Source organism: Pan troglodytes, chromosome 8 (genome assembly GCF_028858775.2).
Source record: "Pan troglodytes isolate AG18354 chromosome 8, NHGRI_mPanTro3-v2.0_pri, whole genome shotgun sequence".
Classification (NCBI taxonomy): Eukaryota; Metazoa; Chordata; class Mammalia; order Primates; family Hominidae; genus Pan; species Pan troglodytes.
The window spans coordinates 52,637,344-52,660,939 of NC_072406.2; positions in this window are offsets into that span (position 1 = coordinate 52,637,344).

Genomic DNA, 23,596 nt, shown 5'->3' on the forward strand with positions numbered 1-23,596 from the left:
GTGCAACTCTGTGAGTTGAACGCACACATCACAAAGTAGTTACTGAGAATGGTTCTGTCTAGTTTTTAAACGAAGATATTTCCTTTAATACAATTGGCCTCAAATCGCTTGAAATCTCCACTTGTAAAATCCACAAAAAGAGTGTTTCAAATCTGCTCTGTCTAAAGAAAGGTTCAACTCTGTGAGTTGAATACACACAACACAAAGAAGTTACTGAGAATTCATCTGTCTAGCTTTACATGAAGAAATCCCGTTTCCAACGAAGGCCTCAAGGAGGTCTAAATATCCCCTTGCAGACTTAAGAAACAGACTGTTTCCAAACTGATCTATGAAAAGAAAGATTAAACTCTGTGAGTTGAACGCACACATCAAAAACTGGTTTCTGAGAATGATTCTGTCTAGTTTTTATACAAAGATATTTCGATTTCTAAGATTGGCCTCAAATCGCTTGAAATCTCCACTTGCAAATTCCACAAAAAGAGTGTTTCAAAACTGCTCTGTCTCAAGGAAGATTCAACTCTGTGAGTTGAATACACACAACACAAAGAAGTTACTGGGAATTCATCTGTCTAGCATTTAACTGAGAAATCCCGTTTCCAACGAAGGCCTCAAAGTGGTCCAAATATTCTCTTGCAAACTTAACAAACAGAGTGTTTCCAAACTGCTCTATGAAAAGAAAGGTGAAACTCTGTGGGTTGAACGCACACATCACAAAGTAGTTTCTGAGAATGATTCTGTTTAGTTTTTAAATGAAGATATTTCCTTTAATACAATTGGCCTCAAATCGCTTGAAATCTCCAATTGTAAAATCCACAAAAAGAGTGTTTCAAATCTGCTCTGTCTAAAGAAAGGTTCAACTCTGTGACTTGAATACACACAACACAAAGAAGTTACTGAGAATTCATCTGTCTAGCTTTATATGAAGAAATCCCGTTTCCAACGAAGGCCTCAAAGAGGTTTAAATATCCCGTTGCAGACTTAAGAAACAGAGTGTTTCCAAACTGCTCTATGAAAAGAAAGGTTTAACTCTGTGAGTTGAATGCACACATCACAAAGTGGTTTCTGAGAATGATTCTGTCTGGTTTTTATACAAAGATATTTCGATTTCTAAGATTGGCCTCAAATCGCTTGAAATCTCCACTTGTAAAACCCACAAAAAGAGTGTTTCAAATCTCCTCTGTCTAAAGAAAGGTTCAACTCTGTGAGTTGAATACACACAACACAAAGAAGTTACTGGGAATTCATCTGTCTAGCATTTAACTGAGAAATCCCGTTTCCAACGAAGGCCTCAAAGTGGTCCAAATATCCCCTTGCAGACTTAAGAAACAGAGTGTTTCCAAACTGCTCTATGAAAAGAAAGTTTAAACTCTCTGAGTTGAATGCACACATCACAAAGTGGTTTCTGAGAATGATTCTGTCTTGTTTTTATACAAAGATATTTCGATTTCTAAGATTGGCCACAAATCTCTTGAAATCTCCACTTGCAAATTCCACAAAAAGAGTGTTTCAAAACTGCTCTGTCTAAAGGAAGGTTCAACTCTGTGAGTTGAATACACACAACACAAAGAAGTTACTGGGAATTCATCTATCTAGCATTTAACTGAGAAATCCCGTTTCCAACGAAGGCCTCAAAGGGGTCCAAATATCCCCTTGCAAACTTAACAAACAGAGTCTTTCCAAACTGCTCTATGAAAAGAAAGGTGAAACTCTGTGAGTTGAACGCACTCATCATAAAGTAGTTTCTGAGAATGGTTACGTCTAGTTTTTAAACGAAGATATTTCCTTTAATACAAGTGGCCACAAATCGCTTGAAATCTCCACTTGTAAAACCCACAAAAAGAGTGTTTCAAATCTGCTCTGTCTAAAGAAAGGTTCAACTCTGTGAGTTCAATACACACAACACAAAGAAGTTACTGAGAATTCATCTGTCTAGCTTTATATGAAGAAATCCCGTTTCCAACGAAGGCCTCAAGGAGGTCTAAATATCCCCGTGCAGACTTAAGAAACAGAGTGTTTCCAAACTGCTCTATGAAAAGAAAGTTTAAACTCTCTGAGTTGAACGCACACATCATAAGGAAGTTTCTGAGAATGATTCTGTCTAGTTTTTATACAAAGATATTTCGATTTCTAAGATTGGCCTCAAATCGCTTGAAATCTCCACTTGCAAATTCCACAAAAAGAGTGTTTCAAAACTGCTCTGTCTCAAGGAAGATTCAACTCTGTGAGTTGAATACACACAACACAAAGAAGTTACTGGGAATTCATCTGTCTAGCATTTAACTGAGAAATCCCGTTTCCAACGAAGGCCTCAAAGTGGTCCAAATATCCTCTTGCAAACTCAACAAACAGAGTGTTTCCAAACTACTCTATGAAAAGAAAGGTGAAACTCTGTGAGTTGAACGCACACATCACAAAGTGGTTTCTGAGAATGATTCTGTCTAGTTTTTATACAAAGATATTTCAATTTCTAAGACTGGCCTCAAATCGCTTGAAATCTCCAGTTGCAAATTCCACAAAAAGAGTGTTTCAAAACTGCTCTGTCTCAAGGAAGATTCAATTCTGTGAGTTGAATACACACAACACAAAGAAGTTACTGGGAATTCATCTGTCTAGCATTTAACTGAGAAATCCCGTTTCCAACGAAGGCCTCAAAGTGGTCCAAATATCCTCTTGCAAACTTAACAAACAGAGTGTTTCCAAACTGCTCTATGAAAAGAAAGGTGAAACTCTGTGAGTTGAACGCACACATCACAAAGTAGTTTCTGAGAATGATTCTGTCTAGTTTTTAAATGAAGATATTTCCTTTAATACAATTGGCCTCAAATCGCTTGAAATCTCCAATTGTAAAATCCACAAAAAGAGTGTTTCAAATCTGCTCTGTCTAAAGAAAGGTTCAACTCTGTGAGTTGAATACACACAACACAAAGAAGTTACTGAGAATTCATCTGTCTAGCTTTATATGAAGAAATCCCGTTTCCAACGAAGGCCTCAAAGAGTTTTAAATATCCCCTTGCAGACTTAAGAAACAGAGTGTTTCCAAACTGCTCTATGAAAAGAAAGTTTAAACTCTCTGTGTTGAATGCACACATCACAAAGTGGTTTCTGAGAATGATTCTGTCTGGTTTTTATACAAAGATATTTCGATTTCTAAGATTGGCCTCAAATCGCTTGAAATCTCCACTTGCAAATTCCACAAAAAGAGTGTTTCAAAACTGCTCTGTCTCAAGGAAGGTTCAACCCTGTGAGTTGAATACACACAACACAAAGAAGTTACTGGGAATTCATCTGTCTAGCATTTAACTGAGAAATCCCGTTTCCAACGAAGGCCTCAAAGTGGTCCAAATATCCTCTTGCAAACTTAACAAACAGAGTGTTTCCAAACTGCTCTATGAAAAGAAAGGTGAAGCTCTGTGAGTTGAACGCACACATCACAAAGTAGTTTCTGAGAATGATTCTGTCTAGTTTTTAAATGAGGATATTTCCTTTAATACAATTGGCCTCAAATCGCTTGAAATCTCCACTTGTAAAATCCACAAAAAGAGTGTTTCAAATCTGCTCTGTCTAAAGAAAGGTTCAACTCTGTGAGTTGAATACACACAACACAAAGAAGTTACTGAGAATTCATCTGTCTAGCTTTATATGAAGAAATCCCGTTTCCAACGAAGGCCTCAAAGAGTTTTAAATATCCCCTTGCAGACTTAAGAAACAGAGTGTTTCCAAACTGCTCTATGAAAAGAAAGTTTAAACTCTCTGTGTTGAATGCACACATCACAAAGTGGTTTCTGAGAATGATTCTGTCTGGTTTTTATACAAAGATATTTCGATTTCTAAGATTGGCCTCAAATCGCTTGAAATCTCCACTTGCAAATTCCACAAAAAGAGTGTTTCAAAACTGCTCTGTCTCAAGGAAGGTTCAACTCTGTGAGTTGAATACACACAACACAAAGAAGTTACTGGGAATTCATCTGTCTAGCATTTAACTGAGAAATCCCGTTTCCAACGAAGGCCTCAAAGTGGTCCAAATATCCTCTTGCAAACTTAACAAACAGAGTGTTTCCAAACTGCTCTATGAAAAGAAAGGTGAAACTCTGTGAGTTGAACGCACACATCACAAAGTGGTTTCTGAGAATCATTCTGTCTAGTTTTTATACAAAGATATTTCAATTTCTAAGACTGGCCTCAAATCGCTTGAAATCTCCAGTTGCAAATTCCACAAAAAGAGTGTTTCAAAACTGCTCTGTCTCAAGGAAGGTTCAATTCTGTGAGTTGAATACACACAACACAAAGAAGTTACTGGGAATTCATCTGTCTAGGATTTAACTGAGAAATCCCGTTTCCAACGAAGGCCTAAAAGGGGTCCAAATATCCCCTTGCAAACTTAACAAACAGAGTCTTTCCAAACTGCTCTATGAAAAGAAAGGTGAAACTCTGTGAGTTGAACGCACACATCATAAAGAAGTTTCTGAGAATGGTTCTGTCTAGTTTTTAAACGAAGATATCTCCTTTAATACAATTGGCTTCAAATCGCTTGAAATCTCCACTTGTAAAACCCACAAAAAGAGTGTTTCAAATCTGCTCTGTGTAAAGAAAGGTTCAACTCTGTGAGTTGAATACACACAACACAAAGAAGTTACTGAGAATTCATCTGTCTAGCTTTATATGAAGAAATCAAGTTTCCAACGAAGGCCTCAAGGAGGTCTAAGTATCTCCTTGCAGACTTAAGAAACAGAGTGTTTCCAAACTGCTCTATGAAAAGAAAGGTTAAACTCTGTGAGTTGAACGCACACATCACAAAGTGGTTTCTGAGAATGATTCTGTCTAGTTTTTATACAAAGATATTTCGATTTCTAAGACTGGCCTCAAATCGCTTGAAATCTCCACTTGCAAATTCCACAAAAAGAGTGTTTCAAAACTGCTCTGTCTCAAGGAAGATTCAACTCTGCGAGTTGAATACACACAACACAAAGAAGTTACTGGGAATTCATCTGTCTAGCATTTAACTGAGAAATCCCGTTCCCAACGAAGGCCTCAAAGTGGTCCAAATATCCTCTTGCAAACTTAACAAACAGAGTGTTTCCAAACTGCTCTATGAAAAGAAAGATGAAGCTCTGTGAGTTGAACGCACACATCACAAAGTAGTTTCGGAGAATGATTCTGTCTAGTTTTTAAATGAAGATATTTCCTTTAATACAATTGTCCTCAAATCGCTTGAAATCTCCACTTGTAAAATCCACAAAAAGAGTGTTTCAAATCTGCTCTGTCTAAAGAAAGGTTCAACTCTGTGAGTTCAATACACACAACACAAAGAAGTTACTGAGAATTCATCTGTCTAGCTTTATATAAGAAATACCGTTTCCAACGAAGGCCTGAAAGAGGTTTAAATATCCCCTTGCAGACTTAAGAAACAGAGTGTTTCCAAACTGCTCTATGAAAAGAAAGGTTTAACTCTGTGAGTTGAATGCACACATCACAAAGTGGTTTCTGAGAATGATTCTGTCTGGTTTTTATAAAAAGATATTTCGATTTCTAAGATTGGCCTCAATTCGCTTGAAATCTCCACTTGTAAAACCCACAAAAAGAGTGTTTCAAATCTGCTCTGTCTAAAGAAAGGTTCAACTCTGTGAGTTGAATACACACAACACAAAGAAGTTACTGGGAATTCATCTGTCTAGCATTTAACTGAGAAATCCCGTTTCCAACGAAGGCCGCAAAGTGGTCCAAATATCCTCTTGCAAACTTAACAGAGTTTTTCCAAACTGCTCTATGAAAAGAAAGGTGCAACTCTGTGAGTTGAACGCACACATCACAAAGTAGTTACTGAGAATGGTTCTGTCTAGTTTTTAAACGAAGATATTTCCTTTAATACAATTGGCCTCAAATCGCTTGAAATCTCCACTTGTAAAATCCACAAAAAGAGTGTTTCAAATCTGCTCTGTCTAAAGAAAGGTTCAACTCTGTGAGTTGAATACACACAACACAAAGAAGTTACTGAGAATTCATCTGTCTAGCTTTACATGAAGAAATCCCGTTTCCAACGAAGGCCTCAAGGAGGTCTAAATATCCCCTTGCAGACTTAAGAAACAGACTGTTTCCAAACTGATCTATGAAAAGAAAGATTAAACTCTGTGAGTTGAACGCACACATCAAAAACTGGTTTCTGAGAATGATTCTGTCTAGTTTTTATACAAAGATATTTCGATTTCTAAGATTGGCCTCAAATCGCTTGAAATCTCCACTTGCAAATTCCACAAAAAGAGTGTTTCAAAACTGCTCTGTCTCAAGGAAGATTCAACTCTGTGAGTTGAATACACACAACACAAAGAAGTTACTGGGAATTCATCTGTCTAGCATTTAACTGAGAAATCCCGTTTCCAACGAAGGCCTCAAAGTGGTCCAAATATTCTCTTGCAAACTTAACAAACAGAGTGTTTCCAAACTGCTCTATGAAAAGAAAGGTGAAACTCTGTGGGTTGAACGCACACATCACAAAGTAGTTTCTGAGAATGATTCTGTTTAGTTTTTAAATGAAGATATTTCCTTTAATACAATTGGCCTCAAATCGCTTGAAATCTCCAATTGTAAAATCCACAAAAAGAGTGTTTCAAATCTGCTCTGTCTAAAGAAAGGTTCAACTCTGTGACTTGAATACACACAACACAAAGAAGTTACTGAGAATTCATCTGTCTAGCTTTATATGAAGAAATCCCGTTTCCAACGAAGGCCTCAAAGAGGTTTAAATATCCCGTTGCAGACTTAAGAAACAGAGTGTTTCCAAACTGCTCTATGAAAAGAAAGGTTTAACTCTGTGAGTTGAATGCACACATCACAAAGTGGTTTCTGAGAATGATTCTGTCTGGTTTTTATACAAAGATATTTCGATTTCTAAGATTGGCCTAAAATCGCTTGAAATCTCCACTTGTAAAACCCACAAAAAGAGTGTTTCAAATCTCCTCTGTCTAAAGAAAGGTTCAACTCTGTGAGTTGAATACACACAACACAAAGAAGTTACTGGGAATTCATCTGTCTAGCATTTAACTGAGTAATCCCGTTTCCAACGAAGGCCTCAAAGTGGTCCAAATATCCCCTTGCAGACTTAAGAAACAGAGTGTTTCCAAACTGCTCTATGAAAAGAAAGTTTAAACTCTCTGAGTTGAATGCACACATCACAAAGTGGTTTCTGAGAATGATTCTGTCTGGTTTTTATACAAAGATATTTCGATTTCTAAGATTGGCCACAAATCTCTTGAAATCTCCACTTGCAAATTCCACAAAAAGAGTGTTTCAAAACTGCTCTGTCTAAAGGAAGGTTCAACTCTGTGAGTTGAATACACACAACACAAAGAAGTTACTGGGAATTCATCTATCTAGCATTTAACTGAGAAATCCCGTTTCCAACGAAGGCCTCAAAGGGGTCCAAATATCCCCTTGCAAACTTAACAAACAGAGTCTTTCCAAACTGCTCTATGAAAAGAAAGGTGAAACTCTGTGAGTTGAACGCACTCATCATAAAGTAGTTTCTGAGAATGGTTACGTCTAGTTTTTAAACGAAGATATTTCCTTTAATACAAGTGGCCACAAATCGCTTGAAATCTCCACTTGTAAAACCCACAAAAAGAGTGTTTCAAATCTGCTCTGTCTAAAGAAAGGTTCAACTCTGTGAGTTCAATACACACAACACAAAGAAGTTACTGAGAATTCATCTGTCTAGCTTTATATGAAGAAATCCCGTTTCCAACGAAGGCCTCAAGGAGGTCTAAATATCCCCGTGCAGACTTAAGAAACAGAGTGTTTCCAAACTGCTCTATGAAAAGAAAGTTTAAACTCTCTGAGTTGAACGCACACATCATAAGGAAGTTTCTGAGAATGATTCTGTCTAGTTTTTATACAAAGATATTTCGATTTCTAAGACTGGCCTCAAATCGCTTGAAATCTCCACTTGCAAATTCCACAAAAAGAGTGTTTCAAAACTGCTCTGTCTCAAGGAAGATTCAACTCTGTGAGTTCAATACACACAACACAAAGAAGTTACTGGGAATTCATCTGTCTAGCATTTAACTGAGAAATCCCGTTTCCAACGAAGGCCTCAAAGTGGTCCAAATATCCTCTTGCAAACTCAACAAACAGAGTGTTTCCAAACTGCTCTATGAAAAGAAAGGTGAAACTCTGTGAGTTGAACGCACACATCACAAAGTGGTTTCTGAGAATGATTCTGTCTAGTTTTTATACAAAGATATTTCAATTTCTAAGACTGGCCTCAAATCGCTTGAAATCTCCAGTTGCAAATTCCACAAAAAGAGTGTTTCAAAACTGCTCTGTCTCAAGGAAGATTCAATTCTGTGAGTTGAATACACACAACACAAAGAAGTTACTGGGAATTCATCTGTCTAGCATTTAACTGAGAAATCCCGTTTCCAACGAAGGCCTCAAAGTGGTCCAAATATCCTCTTGCAAACTTAACAAACAGAGTGTTTCCAAACTGCTCTATGAAAAGAAAGGTGAAACTCTGTGAGTTGAACGCACACATCACAAAGTAGTTTCTGAGAATGATTCTGTCTAGTTTTTAAATGAAGATATTTCCTTTAATACAATTGGCCTCAAATCGCTTGAAATCTCCAATTGTAAAATCCACAAAAAGAGTGTTTCAAATCTGCTCTGTCTAAAGAAAGGTTCAACTCTGTGAGTTGAATACACACAACACAAAGAAGTTACTGAGAATTCATCTGTCTAGCTTTATATGAAGAAATCCCGTTTCCAACGAAGGCCTCAAAGAGTTTTAAATATCCCCTTGCAGACTTAAGAAACAGAGTGTTTCCAAACTGCTCTATGAAAAGAAAGTTTAAACTCTCTGTGTTGAATGCACACATCACAAAGTGGTTTCTGAGAATGATTCTGTCTGGTTTTTATACAAAGATATTTCGATTTCTAAGATTGGCCTCAAATCGCTTGAAATCTCCACTTGCAAATTCCACAAAAAGAGTGTTTCAAAACTGCTCTGTCTCAAGGAAGGTTCAACCCTGTGAGTTGAATACACACAACACAAAGAAGTTACTGGGAATTCATCTGTCTAGCATTTAACTGAGAAATCCCGTTTCCAACGAAGGCCTCAAAGTGGTCCAAATATCCTCTTGCAAACTTAACAAACAGAGTGTTTCCAAACTGCTCTATGAAAAGAAAGGTGAAGCTCTGTGAGTTGAACGCACACATCACAAAGTAGTTTCTGAGAATGATTCTGTCTAGTTTTTAAATGAGGATATTTCCTTTAATACAATTGGCCTCAAATCGCTTGAAATCTCCACTTGTAAAATCCACAAAAAGAGTGTTTCAAATCTGCTCTGTCTAAAGAAAGGTTCAACTCTGTGAGTTGAATACACACAACACAAAGAAGTTACTGAGAATTCATCTGTCTAGCTTTATATGAAGAAATCCCGTTTCCAACGAAGGCCTCAAAGAGTTTTAAATATCCCCTTGCAGACTTAAGAAACAGAGTGTTTCCAAACTGCTCTATGAAAAGAAAGTTTAAACTCTCTGTGTTGAATGCACACATCACAAAGTGGTTTCTGAGAATGATTCTGTCTGGTTTTTATACAAAGATATTTCGATTTCTAAGATTGGCCTCAAATCGCTTGAAATCTCCACTTGCAAATTCCACAAAAAGAGTGTTTCAAAACTGCTCTGTCTCAAGGAAGGTTCAACTCTGTGAGTTGAATACACACAACACAAAGAAGTTACTGGGAATTCATCTGTCTAGCATTTAACTGAGAAATCCCGTTTCCAACGAAGGCCTCAAAGTGGTCCAAATATCCTCTTGCAAACTTAACAAACAGAGTGTTTCCAAACTGCTCTATGAAAAGAAAGGTGAAACTCTGTGAGTTGAACGCACACATCACAAAGTGGTTTCTGAGAATGATTCTGTCTAGTTTTTATACAAAGATATTTCAATTTCTAAGACTGGCCTCAAATCGCTTGAAATCTCCAGTTGCAAATTCCACAAAAAGAGTGTTTCAAAACTGCTCTGTCTCAAGGAAGGTTCAATTCTGTGAGTTGAATACACACAACACAAAGAAGTTACTGGGAATTCATCTGTCTAGCATTTAACTGAGAAATCCCGTTTCCAACGAAGTCCTCAAAGTGGTCCAAATATCCTCTTGCAAACTTAACAAACAGAGTGTTTCCAAACTGCTCTATGAAAAGAAAGGTGAAACTCTGTGAGTTGAACGCACACATCACAAAGTAGTTTCTGAGAATGATTCTGTCTACTTTTTAAATGAAGATATTTCCTTTAATACAATTGGCCTCAAATCGCTTGAAATATCCAATTGTAAAATCCACAAAAAGAGTGTTTCAAATCTGCTCTGTCTAAAGAAAGGTTCAACTCTGTGAGTTGAATACACACAACACAAAGAAGTTACTGAGAATTCATCTGTCTAGCTTTATATGAAGAAATCCCGTTTCCAACGAAGGCCTCAAAGAGTTTTAAATATCCCCTTGCAGACTTAAGAAACAGAGTGTTTCCAAACTGCTCTATGAAAAGAAAGGTTGAACTCTGTGAGTTGAATGCACACATCACAAAGTGGTTTCTGAGAATGATTCTGTCTAGTTTTTAAATGAAGATATTTCCTTTAATACAATTGGCCTCAAATCGCTTGAAATCTCCAATTGTAAAATCCACAAAAAGAGTGTTTCAAATCTGCTCTGTCTAAAGAGAGGTTCAACTCTGTGAGTTGAATACACACAACACAAAGAAGTTACTGAGAATTCATCTGTCTGGCTTTATATGAAGAAATCTCGTTTCCAACAAAGGCCTCAAGGAGGTCTAAGTATCCCCTTGCAGACTTAAGAAACAGAGTGTTTCCAAACTGCTCTATGAAAAGAAAGGTAAACTCTGTGAGCTGAATGCACACATCACAAAGTGGTTTCTGAGAATGATTCTGTCTGGTTTTTATACAAAGATATTTTGATTTCTAAGATTGGCCTCAAATCGCTTGAAATCTCCAGTTGCAAATTCCACAAAAAGAGTGTTTCAAAACTGCTCTGTCTGAAGGAAGGGTCAACTCTGTGAGTTGAATACACACAACACAAAGAAGTTACTGGGAATTCATCTGTCTAGCATTTAACTGAGAAATCCCGTTTCCAACGAAGGCCTCAAAGGGGTCCAAATATCCTCTTGCAAACTTAACAAACAGAGTGTTTCCAAACTGCTCTGTGAAAAGAAAGGTGAAACTCTGTGAGTTGAACGCACACATCACAAAGTAGTTTCTGAGAATGGTTCTGTCTAGTTTTTAAACGAAGATATTTCCTTTAATACAATTGGCCTCAAATCGCTTGAAATCTCCACCTGTAAAATCCACAAAAAGAGTGTTTCAAATCTGCTCTGTCTAAAGAAAGGTTCAACTCTGTCAGTTGAATACACACAACACAAAGAAGTTACTGAGAATTCATCTGTCTAGCTTTATATGAAGAAATCCCGTTTCCAACGAAGGCCTCAATGAGGTCTAAATATGCCCTTGCAGACTTAAGAAACAGAGTGTTTCCAAACTGCTCTATGAAAAGAAAGATTGAACTCTGTGAGTTGAAGGCACACATCACAAAGTGGTTTCTGAGAATGATTCTGTCTGGTTTTTATACAAAGATATTTCGATTTCTAAGATTGGCCTCAAATCGCATGAAATCTCCAATTGCAAATTCCACAAAAAGAGTGTTTGAAAACTGCTCTGTCTCAAGGAAGATTCAACTCTGTGAGTTGAATACACACAACACAAAGAAGTTACTGGGAATTCATCTGTCTAGCATTTAACTGAGAAATCCCGTTTCCAACGAAGGCCTCAAAGGGGTCCAAATATCCCCTTGCAAATTTAACAAACAGAGTCTTTCCAAACTGCTCTATGAAAAGAAAGGTGAAACTCTGTGAGTTGAACGCACTCATCATAAAGTAGTTTCTGAGAATGGTTCTGTCTAGTTTTTAAACGAAGATATTTCCTTTAATACAAGTGGCCTCAAATCGCTTGAAATCTCCACTTGTAAAACCCACAAAAAGAGTGTTTCAAATCTGCTCTGTCTAAAGAAAGGTTCAACTCTGTGAGTTCAATACACACAACACAAAGAAGTTACTGAGAATTCATCTGTCTAGCTTTATATGAAGAAATCCCGTTTCCAACGAAGGCCTCAAGGAGGTCTAAATATCCCCTTGCAGACTTAAGAAACAGAGTGTTTCCAAACTTCTCTATGAAAAGAAAGTTGAAACTCTCTGTGTTGAATGCACACATCACAAAGTGGTTTCTGAGAATGATTCTGTCTGGTTTTTATACAAAGATATTTCGATTTCTAAGATTGGCCTCAAATCGCTTGAAATCTCCACTTGCAAATTCCACAAAAAGAGTGTTTCAAAACTGCTCTGTCTGAAAGAAGGTTCAACTCTGTGAGTTGAATACACACAACACAACGAGGTTACTGCGAAAACTTCTGTCAAGCATTATATGAAGAAATCCCGTTTCCAACGAAGTCCTCAAAGAGGTCCGCATATCCACTTCCAGACGTTACGAACAGAGTGTTTCCAAACTGCTCTATGGAAAGAAAGGTTAAAATCTATGAGATGAAAGCACACATACCAAAGTAGTTTCTGAGAATGATTCTGTCTGTTTTTTATACGAAGATATTTTCTGTTCTGCCGTTGGCCCAAAATGCCTTGAAATGTCCACTTGCAAAATCCACAAAGAGAGAGTTTCCAATCTGCTCTGCCTAAAGAAAGCTTCAACTCTGCGATTTGAATACACACAACAAACAGAAGTTAGTGAGAAATCCTCTGTCTAGCATTATATGAAGAAATCCATTTTCCAACGAAGACCTCAAAGAATTCCAAATATGCACTTCCAGACGTTACACAGAGAGTGCTTCCAAAGTGCTCTATGAAAAGTTAAACTGTGTGAGTTCAACGCAGACATCACAAAGTAGTTTCTGAGAAAGATTCTGTCTAGTTTTTATGCAAAGATATTTCCATTACTAAGATTGGCCTCAAATCGCTTGAAATATACTCTTGCAAATTCCACAAAAACAGTGTTTCAAAACTGCACGGTCTAAAGGAAGTTTCAACTCTGTGAGTTGAATACACACAACACAATGAGGTTACTGAGAATTCTTCTGTCTAGCATTATATGAAGAAATCCCGTTTCCAACGAAGGCCTCAAAGAGGTCCAAATATCCTCTTGCAAACTTAACAAACAGAGTGTTTCCAAACTGCTCTATGAAAAGAAAGGTTAAACTCTGTGAGTTGAATGCACACATCACAGAGCAGTTTCTGAGAATGATTCCGTCTAGTTTTTAAACGAAGATATTTCCTATTCTGCCGTTGGCCTCCACGTCCTTGAAATGTCCACTTGCAAAATCCACAAAGAGAGATTTTCAAATCTGCTCTGCATAAAGAAATGTTCAAATCTGTGGTTTGAATGCACACAACAAAAAGAAGTTAGTGAGAAATTTACTGTCTAGCATTATATGAAGAAATACTGTTTGCAACGAAGGCCTCAAAGAATTGCAAATATCCACTTCCAGACGTAACAAACAGAGTGTTTCCAAAGTGCTCTATGAAAAGAAAGGTGAAACTCTGTGAGTTGAATGCACACATCACAAAGAAGTTTCTTATAATAATTCTGTCTAGGTTTTAAACGAAGATATTTCCTTTACCACAATTGGCCTCAAATTGCTTGAAATCTCCACTTGTAAAATCCAAAGAATGAGTGTTTCAAATCTGTTCTGTGTAAAGAAAAGTTCAACACTGTGAGTTGAATACACACAACACAAAGAAGTTACTGAGAATTCATCACTCTTGCTTGATATGAAGAAACCCCGTTTCCAACGAAGGCCTCAAAGAAGTCTAAATATCCCCTTGCAGACTTAACAAACAGAGTGTTTCCAAACTACTCTACGAAAAGAAAAGTTAAACTATGTGAGTTGAACGCATGCATCACAAAATAGTTTCTGAGAATTATTCTGTCTAGTTTATAAACGAAGATATTTTCTTTACTACAATTGGCTTCAAATCGCTTGAAATCTCCACTTGTAAAATCCACAAAAAGAGTGTTTCAAATCTGCTCTGTCTAAAGAAATGTTCACCTCTGTGATTTGAATACACACAACAAAATGAAGTTAGTGAGAAGTCTTCTGTTTTTCATTATATGAAGAAATCCCGTTTCCAACGAATGCCTCCAAGGGTTCCAAATATGCACTTCCAGACGTTGCAAACAGAGAGTTTCCCAAGTGCTCTATGAAAAGAAAGGTGAAACGCTGTGAGTTGAACGCACACATCACAAAGTAGATTCTGAGAATGATTCCGTCTAGCTTTATTTAAAGATATTTCCATTCCTAAGATTGGCCCCAAATCGCTTGAAGTCTCCACTTGCAAATTCCAAAAAAAAGAGTGTTTCAAAACTGCTCTGTCTAATGGAATGTTCAACTCTGTGAGTTGATTACACACAACACAAAGAAGTTACTGGGAATTCATATGTCTAGCATTATACTGACAAATCCCTTTTCCAACCAAGGCCTCAAAGTGGTCTAGATATCCTCTTGCAGACTTAAGAAACATAGTGTTTCCAAACTGCCCTATGAAAAGAAAGGTTAAACTCTGTGAGTTGAACGTACACATCACACAGTAGTTTCTGAGATTGATTCCGTCTAAAATTTACACGAAGATATTTCCTTTACTACAATTGGCCACAAACTGGTTGAAATGTCCACTTCTAAAATCCACAAAAAGAGTGTTTGAAATCTGCTCAGCCTAAAGAAAGCCTCAACTCTGGGAGTTGAGTACACTCAACACAGAGAAGTCACTGAGAATTCATCTGTCTTGCTTTGCATGAAGAAATCCCGTTTGCAACGAAGGCCTCAAGGAGGTCTAAATATCGCCTTGCAGACATGACATACAGAGTGTTTCCAAACTGCTCTATGAAAAGAAAGGTTAAACTCTGTGAGTTGAACGCCCACATCACAAAGCGGTTTCTGAGAATGATTCTGTCCAGTTTTTATACAAAGATGTTTCGATTTCTAAGACTGGTGTCAAATCGTTTGAAATCTCCGCTTGCAAATTCCACAAAAAGAGTCTTTCAAAACTGCTCTCTCAAAAGGAAGGTTCAGCTCTGTGAGTTGAATACACACAACACAAAGAAGTTACTGGGAATTCATCTGTCTAGAATTTAACAGAGAAATCCCGTTTCCAACGAAGGCCTCAAATTGGTCACAATATCCTATTGCAAAATTAATAAACAGAGTATTTCCAAACTGCTCTATGAAAGGAAAGGTGAAACTCTGTGAGTTGCACGCACACATCACAAAGTAGTTTCTGAGAATGATTCTGTGTAGTTTTTAAACGAATATATATCCTTTACTACAATTGGCCTCATATCGCTTCAAATCTCCACTTGCAAAATCCACAAAAAGAGAGTTTCAAATCTGCTCTGTCTAAAGAAAGGTCCAACCCTGTGAGTTGAAAAAACACAACACAAACAAGTTACTGAGAATTCATCTGTGTAGCTTTATATGAAGAAATCCCGTTTCCAATGAAGGCCTCAAAGAGGTCTAAGTATCCCCTCGCAGACTGAAGAAACAGAGTGTTTCCAAACTACTCCATGAAAAGAAAGGATAAACTCTGAGAGTCTAAAGCACGCATCACAAAGTGGTTTCTGAGAATGATTCTGTCTAGTTTTTATACAAAGATATTTCGATTGCTGAGACTGGCCTCAAATAGCTTGAAATCTCCACTTGCAAATTCCAGAAAAAGAGTGTTTCAAAACGGCTCTGTCTCAAGGAAGGTTCAACTCTGTGAGTTGAATACACACAACACAGAGAAGTTACTAGTAATTCATCTGTCTAGCATTTAACTGAGAAATCCCGTTTCCAACGAAGGTCTCAAAGCGGTCCAAATATCCTCTTGCAAACTTAACAAACAGAGTGTTTCCAAACTGCTCTATGAAAAGAAAGGTGAAACACTGTGAGTTGAATTCACACATCATAAAGTAGTTTCTGAGAATGATTCTGTCTAGTTTTTAAAGGAAGATATTTCCTTTACTACAAATGGCCTCAAATCGCTTGAAATCTCCACTTGTAAAATCCACAAAAAGAGTGTCTCAAATCTGCTCTGTCTAAAGAAAGGTTCAACTCTGTGAGTTGAATACACACAACACAAAGAAGTTACGGAGAACTCATCTGTCTAGCTTTATATGAAGAAATCCCGTTTCAAACGAAGGCCTCAAAGAGGTCTAAATATCCCCTTCCAGACTTAACAAACAGAGTGTTTCCAAATTGCTCTATGAAAAGAAAGGTTAAACTCTGTGAGTTGAATGCTCACATCACAAAGTGGTTTCTGAAAATTTTTCTGTCAATTTTTTATACAAAGATATTTCGATTTCTAACATTGGCCACAAATCACTTGAAATCTCCAATTGCAAATTCCACAAAAAGAGTGTTTCAAAACTGCTCTGTCTAAAGGAAGTTTCAACTCGGTGAGTTGAATACACACAACACAAAGAAGTTACTGGGAATTCATCTGTCTACCATTTAACTGATAAATCCCGTTTACAATGGAGGCCATAATGTGGTCCAAATATACTCTTGGAAACTTTACAAACAGATTGTTTCCAAACCGGTCTATGAAAAGAAACGTTAAACTCTGTGAGTTGAATGCACACATCACAAAGTAGTTTCTGACAATGATTCTGTATAATTTTTAAACGAAGATATTTCCTTTACTACAATTGGCCTCATATCGCTTGAAATCTGCACTTGTAAAATCCACAAAAAGAGTGTTTCAAATCTGCTCTTTCTAAAGAAACTTTCAACTCTGTGAGTTGAATACACACAACACAAAGTAGTTACTGAGAATTCATCTGTCTAGCTTTGTATGAAGAAACCCCTTTTCCATCCAAGGCCTCAAAGAGGTCTAAATATCCCCTTGCAGACATAACAAACAGGGTGTTTCCAAACTGCTCTATGAAAAAAAAGGTTAAACTCTGTGAGTCGAACGCACACATGACAAGGTAGTTTCCGAGAATGATTCTGTCTAGTTCTTATACAAAGATATTTTGACTGCTAAGACTGTCCTCAAATCGCTTGAAATCTCCACTGGCAGATCAAACAAAAGGAGTGTTTCAAAACTGCTCTGTCTCAAGGAAGGTTCAACTTTGTGAGTTGAATACACACAACACAAAGAAGTTACTGGGAATTCATCTGTCTAGCATTTAACTGAGAAATCCCGTTTCCAACGAAGGCCTCAAAGGGGTCCAAATATCCTCTTGCAAACTTAACAAACAGAGTGTTTCCAAACTGCTCTATGAAAAGAAAGGTGAAACTCTGTGAGTTGAATGCACACATCACAAAGTAGTTTCTGAGAATGGTTCTGTCTAGTTTTTAAACGAAGATATTTCCTTTAATACAATGGGCCTCAAATCGCTTGAAATCTCCACTTGTAAAATCCACAAAAAGAGTGTTTCAAATCTGCTCTGTCTAAAGAAAGGTTCAACTCTGTGAGTTGAATACACACAACACAAAGAAGTTACTGAGAATTCATCTGTCTAGCTTTATATGAAGAAATCCCGTTTCCAACGAAGGCCTCAAAGAGGTTTAAATATCCCCTTGCAGACTTAAGAAACAGAGTGTTTCCAAACTGCTCTATGAAAAGAAAGGTTTAACTCTGTGAGTTGAATGCACACATCACAAAGTGGTTTCTGAGAATGATTCTGTCTGGTTTTTATACAAAGATATTTCGATTTCTAAGATTGGCCTCAAATCGCTTGAAATCTCCACTTGCAAATTCCACAAAAAGAGTGTTTCAAAACTGCTCTGTCTCAAGGAAGGTTCAACTCTGTGAGTTGAATACACACAACACAAGGAAGTTACTGGGAATTCATCTGTCTAGCATTTAACTGAGAAATCCCGTTTCCAACGAAGGCCTCAAAGGGGTCCAAATATCCTCTTGCAAACTTAACAAACAGAGTGTTTCCAAACTGCTCTATGAAAAGAAAGGTGAAACTCTGTGAGTTGAACGCACACATCACAAAGTAGTTTCTTAGAATGGTTCTGTCTAGTTTTTAAACGAAGATATTTCCTTTAATACAATTGGCCTCAAATCGCTTGAAATCTTCACTTGTAAAATCCACAAAAAGAGTGTTTCAAATCTACTCTGTCTAAAGAAAGGTTCAACTCTGTGAGTTGAATACACACAACACAAAGAAGTTACTGAGAATTCATCTGTCTAGCTTTATATGAAGAAATCCCGTTTCCAACGAAGGCCTCAAGGAGGTCTAAATATCCCCTTGCAGACTTAAGAAACAGAGTGTTTCCAAACTGCTCTATGAAAAGAAAGTTTAAACTCTCTGAGTTGAATGCACACATCACAAAGTGGTTTCTGAGAATGATTCTGTCTGGTTTTTATACAAAGATATTTCGATTTCTAAGATGGGCCTCAAATCGCTTGAAATCTCCACTTGCAAATTCCACAAAAAGAGTGTTTCAAAACTGCTCTGTCTAAAGGAAGATTCAACTCTGTGAGTTGAATACACACAACACAAAGAAGTTACTGGGAATTCATCTGTCTAGCATTTAACTGAGAAATCCCGTTTCCAACGAAGGCCTCAAAGGGGTCCAAATATCCCCTTGCAAACTTAACAAACAGAGTCTCTCCAAACAGCTCTATGAAAAGAAAGGTGAAACTCTGTGTGTTGAACGCACTCATCATAAAGTATTTTCTGAGAATGGTTCTGTCTAGTTTTTAAACGAAGATATATCCTTTAATACAATTGGCCTCAAATCGCTTGAAATCTCCACTTGTAAAACCCACAAAAGAGTGTTTCAAATCTGCTCTGTCTAAAGAAAGGTTCAACTCTGTGAGTTGAATACACACAACACAAAGAAGTTACTGGGAATTCATCTGTCTAGCATTTAACTGAGAAATCCCGTTTCCAACGACGGCCTCAAAGTGGTCCAAATATCCTCTTGCAAACTTAACAAACAGAGTGTTTCCAAACTGCTCTATGACAAGAAAGGTGAAACTCTGTGAGTTGAACGCACACATCACAAAGTAGTTTCTGAGAATGGTTCTGTCTAGTTTTTAAACGAAGATATTTCCTTTAATACAATTGGCCTCAAATCGCTTGAAATCTCCACTTGTAAAATCCACAAAAAGAGTGTTTCAAATCTGCTCTGTCTAAAGAAAGGTTCAACTCTGTGAGTTGAATACACTCAACACAAAGAAGTTACTGTGAATTCATCTGTCTAGCTTTATATGAAGAAGTCCCGTTTCCAACGAAGGCCTCAAAGAGGTTTAATTATCCCCTTGCAGACTTAAGAAACAGAGTGTTTCCAAACTGCTCTATGAAAAGAAAAGTTTAACTCTGTGAGTTGAATGCACACATCACAAAGTGGTTTCTGAGAATGATTCTGTCTGCTTTTTATACAAAGCTATTTCGATTTCTAAGATTGGCCTCAAATCGCTTGAAATCTCCACTTGCAAATTCCACAAAAAGAGTGTTTCAAAACTGCTCTGTCTCAAGGAAGGTTCAACTCTGTGAGTTGAATACACACAACACAAAGAAGTTACTGGGAATTCATCTGTCTAGCATTTAACTGAGGAATCCCGTTTCCAACGAAGGCCTCAAAGGGGTCCAAATATCCTCTTGCAAACTTAACAAACAGAGTGTTTCCAAACTGCTGTATGAAAAGAAAGGTGAAACTCTGTCAGTTGAACGCACACATCACAAAGTAGTTTCTGAGAATGGTTCTGTCTAGTTTTTAAACGAAGATATTTCCTTTAATACAATTGGCCTCAAATCGCTTGAAATCTCCACTTGTAAAATCCACAAAAAGAGTGTTTCAAATCTGCTCCTTCTAAAGAAAGGTTCAACTCTGTGAGTTGAATACACACAACACAAAGAAGTTAGTTGGAATTCATCTCTCTAGCTTTATGTGAAGAAATCCCTTTTCCAACGAAGGCCTCAAAGAAGTCTAAATATCCCCTTGCAGACTTAAGAAACAAAGTGTTTCCAAACTGCTGTATGAAAAGAAAGGTTAAACTCTGTGAGTTGAACGCACACATCACAATGTGGTTTCTGAGAATGATCCTGTGTAGTTTTTATACAAAGGTATGTCGATTTCTAAGATTGGCCTCAAATCGCTTGAAATCTCCACTTGCAAATTCCACAAAAAGAGTGTTTCAAAACTGCACTGTCTCAAGGAAGTTTCAACTCTGTGAGTTGAATACACACAACACAAAGAAGTTACTGGGAATTCATCTGTCTAGCATTTAACTGAGAAATCCCGTTTCTAAAGAAGGCCTCAAAATGGTCCAAATATCCTCTTGCAAACTTAACAAACAGAGTGTTTCCAAACTGCTCTATGAAAAGAAAGGTGAAACTCTGTGAGTTCAACGCACACATCACAAAGTAGTTTCTGAGAATGGTTCTGTCTATTTTTTAAACGAAGGTATTTTGTTTAATACAATTGGCCCCAAATCGCCTGAAATCTCCACTTGTAAAATCCACAAAAAGAGTGTTTCAAATCTGCTCTCTCTAAAGAAAGGTTCAACTCTGTGAGTTGAATACACACAACACAAAGAAGTTACTGAGAATTCATCTGTCTAGCTTTATATGAAGAAATCCCGTTTCCACCGAAGGCCTCAAGGAGGTCTAAATATCCCCTTGCAGACTTAAGAAACAGAGTGTTTCCAAACTGCTCTATGAAAAGAAAGTTTAAACTCTCTGAGTTGAATGCACACATCACAAAGTGGTTTCTGAGAATGATTCTGTCTGGTTTTTATACAAAGATATTTCGATTTCTAAGATTGGCCTCAAATCGCTTGAAATCTCCACTTGCAAATTCCACAAAAAGAGTGTTTCAAAACTGCTCTGTCTCAAGGTAGGTTCAACTCTGTGAGTTGAATACACACAACACAAAGAAGTTACTGGGAATTCATCTGTCTAGCATTTAACTGAGAAATCCCGTTTCCAACGACGGCCTCAAAGTGGTCCAAATATCCTCTTGCAAACTTAACAAACAGAGTGTTTCCAAACTGCTCTATGACAAGAAAGGTGAAACTCTGTGAGTTGAACGCACACATCACAAGGTAGTTTCTGAGAATGATTCTGTCTAGTTTTTAAATGAAGATATTTCCTTTAATACAATTGGCCTCAAATCGCTTGAAATCTCCAATTGTAAAATCCACAAAAAGAGTGTTTCAAATCTGCTCTGTCTAAAGAAAGGTTCAACTCTGTCAGTTGAATACACACAACACAAATAAGTTACTGAGAATTCATCTGTCTAGCTTTATATGAGGAAATCCCGTTTCCAACGAAGGCCTCAAGGAGGTTTAAATATCCCCTTGCAGACTTAAGAAACAGAGTGTTTCCAAACTGCTCTATGAAAAGAAAGGTTAAACTCTGTGAGTTGAATGCACACATCACAAAGTGGTTTCTGAGAATGATTCTGTCTGGTTTTTATACAAAGATATTTCGATTTCTAAGATTGGCCTCAAATCGCTTGAAATCTCCACTTGCAAATTCCACAAAAAGAGTGTTTCAAAACTGCTCTGTCTCAAGGAAGGTTCAACTCTGAGAGTTGAATACACACAACACAAAGAAGTTACTGGGAATTCATCTGTCTAGCATTTAACTGAGAAATCCCGTTTCCAACGAAGGCCTCAAAGGGGTCCAAATATCCCCTTGCAAAATTAACAAACAGAGTCTTTCCAAACTGCTCTATGAAAAGAAAGGTGAAACTCAGTGAGTTGAACGCACACATCATAAACTAGTTTCAGAGAATGGTTCTGTCTAGTTTTTAAACGAAGATATTTCCTTTAATACAATTGTCCTCAAATCGCTTGAAATCTCCACTTGTAAAACCCACAAAAGAGTGTTTCAAATCTGCTCTGTCTAAAGAAAGGTTCAACTCTGTGAATTGAATACACACAACACAAAGAAGTTCCTGGGAATTCATGTGTCTAGCATTTAACTGAGAAATCCCGTTTCCAACGAAGGCCTCAAAGTGGTCCAAATATCCTCTTGCAAACTTAACAAACAGAGTGTTTCCAAACTGCTCTATGAAAAGAAAGGTGAAACTCTGTGAGTTGAACGCACACATCACAAAGTAGTTTCTGAGAATGGTTCTGTCTAGTTTTTAAAAGAAGATATTTCCTTTAATACAATTGGCCTCCAATCGGTTGAAATCTCCACTTGTAAAATCCACAAAAAGAGTGTTTCAAATCTGCTCTGTCTAAAGAAATATTCAACTCTGTGAGTTGAATACACACAACACAAAGAAGTTACTGAGAATTCATCTGTCTAGCTTTATATGAAGAAATCCCGTTTCCAACGAAGGCCTCATAGAGGTTTAATTATCCCCTTGAAGACTTAAGAAACAGAGTGTTTCCAAACTGCTCTATGAAAAGAAAAGTTTAACTCTGTTAGTTGAATGCACACATCACAAAGTGGTTTCTGAGAATGATTCTGTCTGGTTTTTATACAAAGATATTTCGATTTCTAAGATTGGCCTCAAATCGCTTGAAATCTCCACTTGCAAATTCCACAAAAAGAGTGTTTCAAAACTGCTCTGTCTCAAGGAAGGTTCAACTCTGTGAGTTGAATACACACAACACAAAGAAGTTACTGGGAATTCATCTGTCTAGCATTTAACTGAGAAATCCCGTTTCCAACGAAGGCCTCAAAGGGGTCCAAATATCCTCTTGCAAACTTAACAAACAGAGTGTTTCCAAACTGCTCTATGAAAAGAAAGGTGAAACTCTGTGAGTTGAACGCACACATCACAAAATAGTTTCTGAGAATGGTTCTGTCTAGTTTTTAAACGAAGATATTTCCTTTAATACAATAGGCCTCAAATCGCTTGAAATCTCCACTTGTAAAATCCACAAAAAGAGTGTTTCAAATCTGCTCTCTCTAAAGAAAGGTTCAACTCTGTCAGTTGAATACACACAACACAAAGAAGTTACTGGGAATTCATCTGTCTGGCTTCATATGAAGAAATCCCGTTTCCAACGAAGGCCTCAAGGAGGCCTAATATCCCCTTGCAGACTTAAGAAACAGAGTGTTTCCAAAGTGCTCTATGAAAAGAAAGGTAAACTCTGTGACTTGAATGCACACATCACAAAGTGGTTTCTGAGAATGATTCTGTCTGGTTTTTATACAAAGATATTTCGATTTCTAAGATTGGCCTCAAATCGATTGAAATCTCCACTTGAAAATTCCACAAAAAGAGTGTTTCAAAACAGCTCTGTCTCAAGGAAGGTTCAACTCTGTGAGTTGAATACACACAACACAAAGAAGTTACTGGGAATTCATCTGTCTAGCATTTAACTGAGAAAACCCGTTTCCAACGAAGGCCTCAAAGGTGTCCAAATATCCCCTTGCAAACTTAACAAACAGAGTGTTTCCAAACTGCTCTATGAAAAGAAAGGTGAAACTCTGTGAGTTGAACGCACACATCGTAAAGTAGTTTCGGAGAATGGTTCTGTCTAGTTTTTAAACGAAGGTATTTTCTTTAATACAATTGGCCTCAAATCGCTTGAAATCTCCACTTGTAAAATCCACAAAAAGAGTGTTTCAAA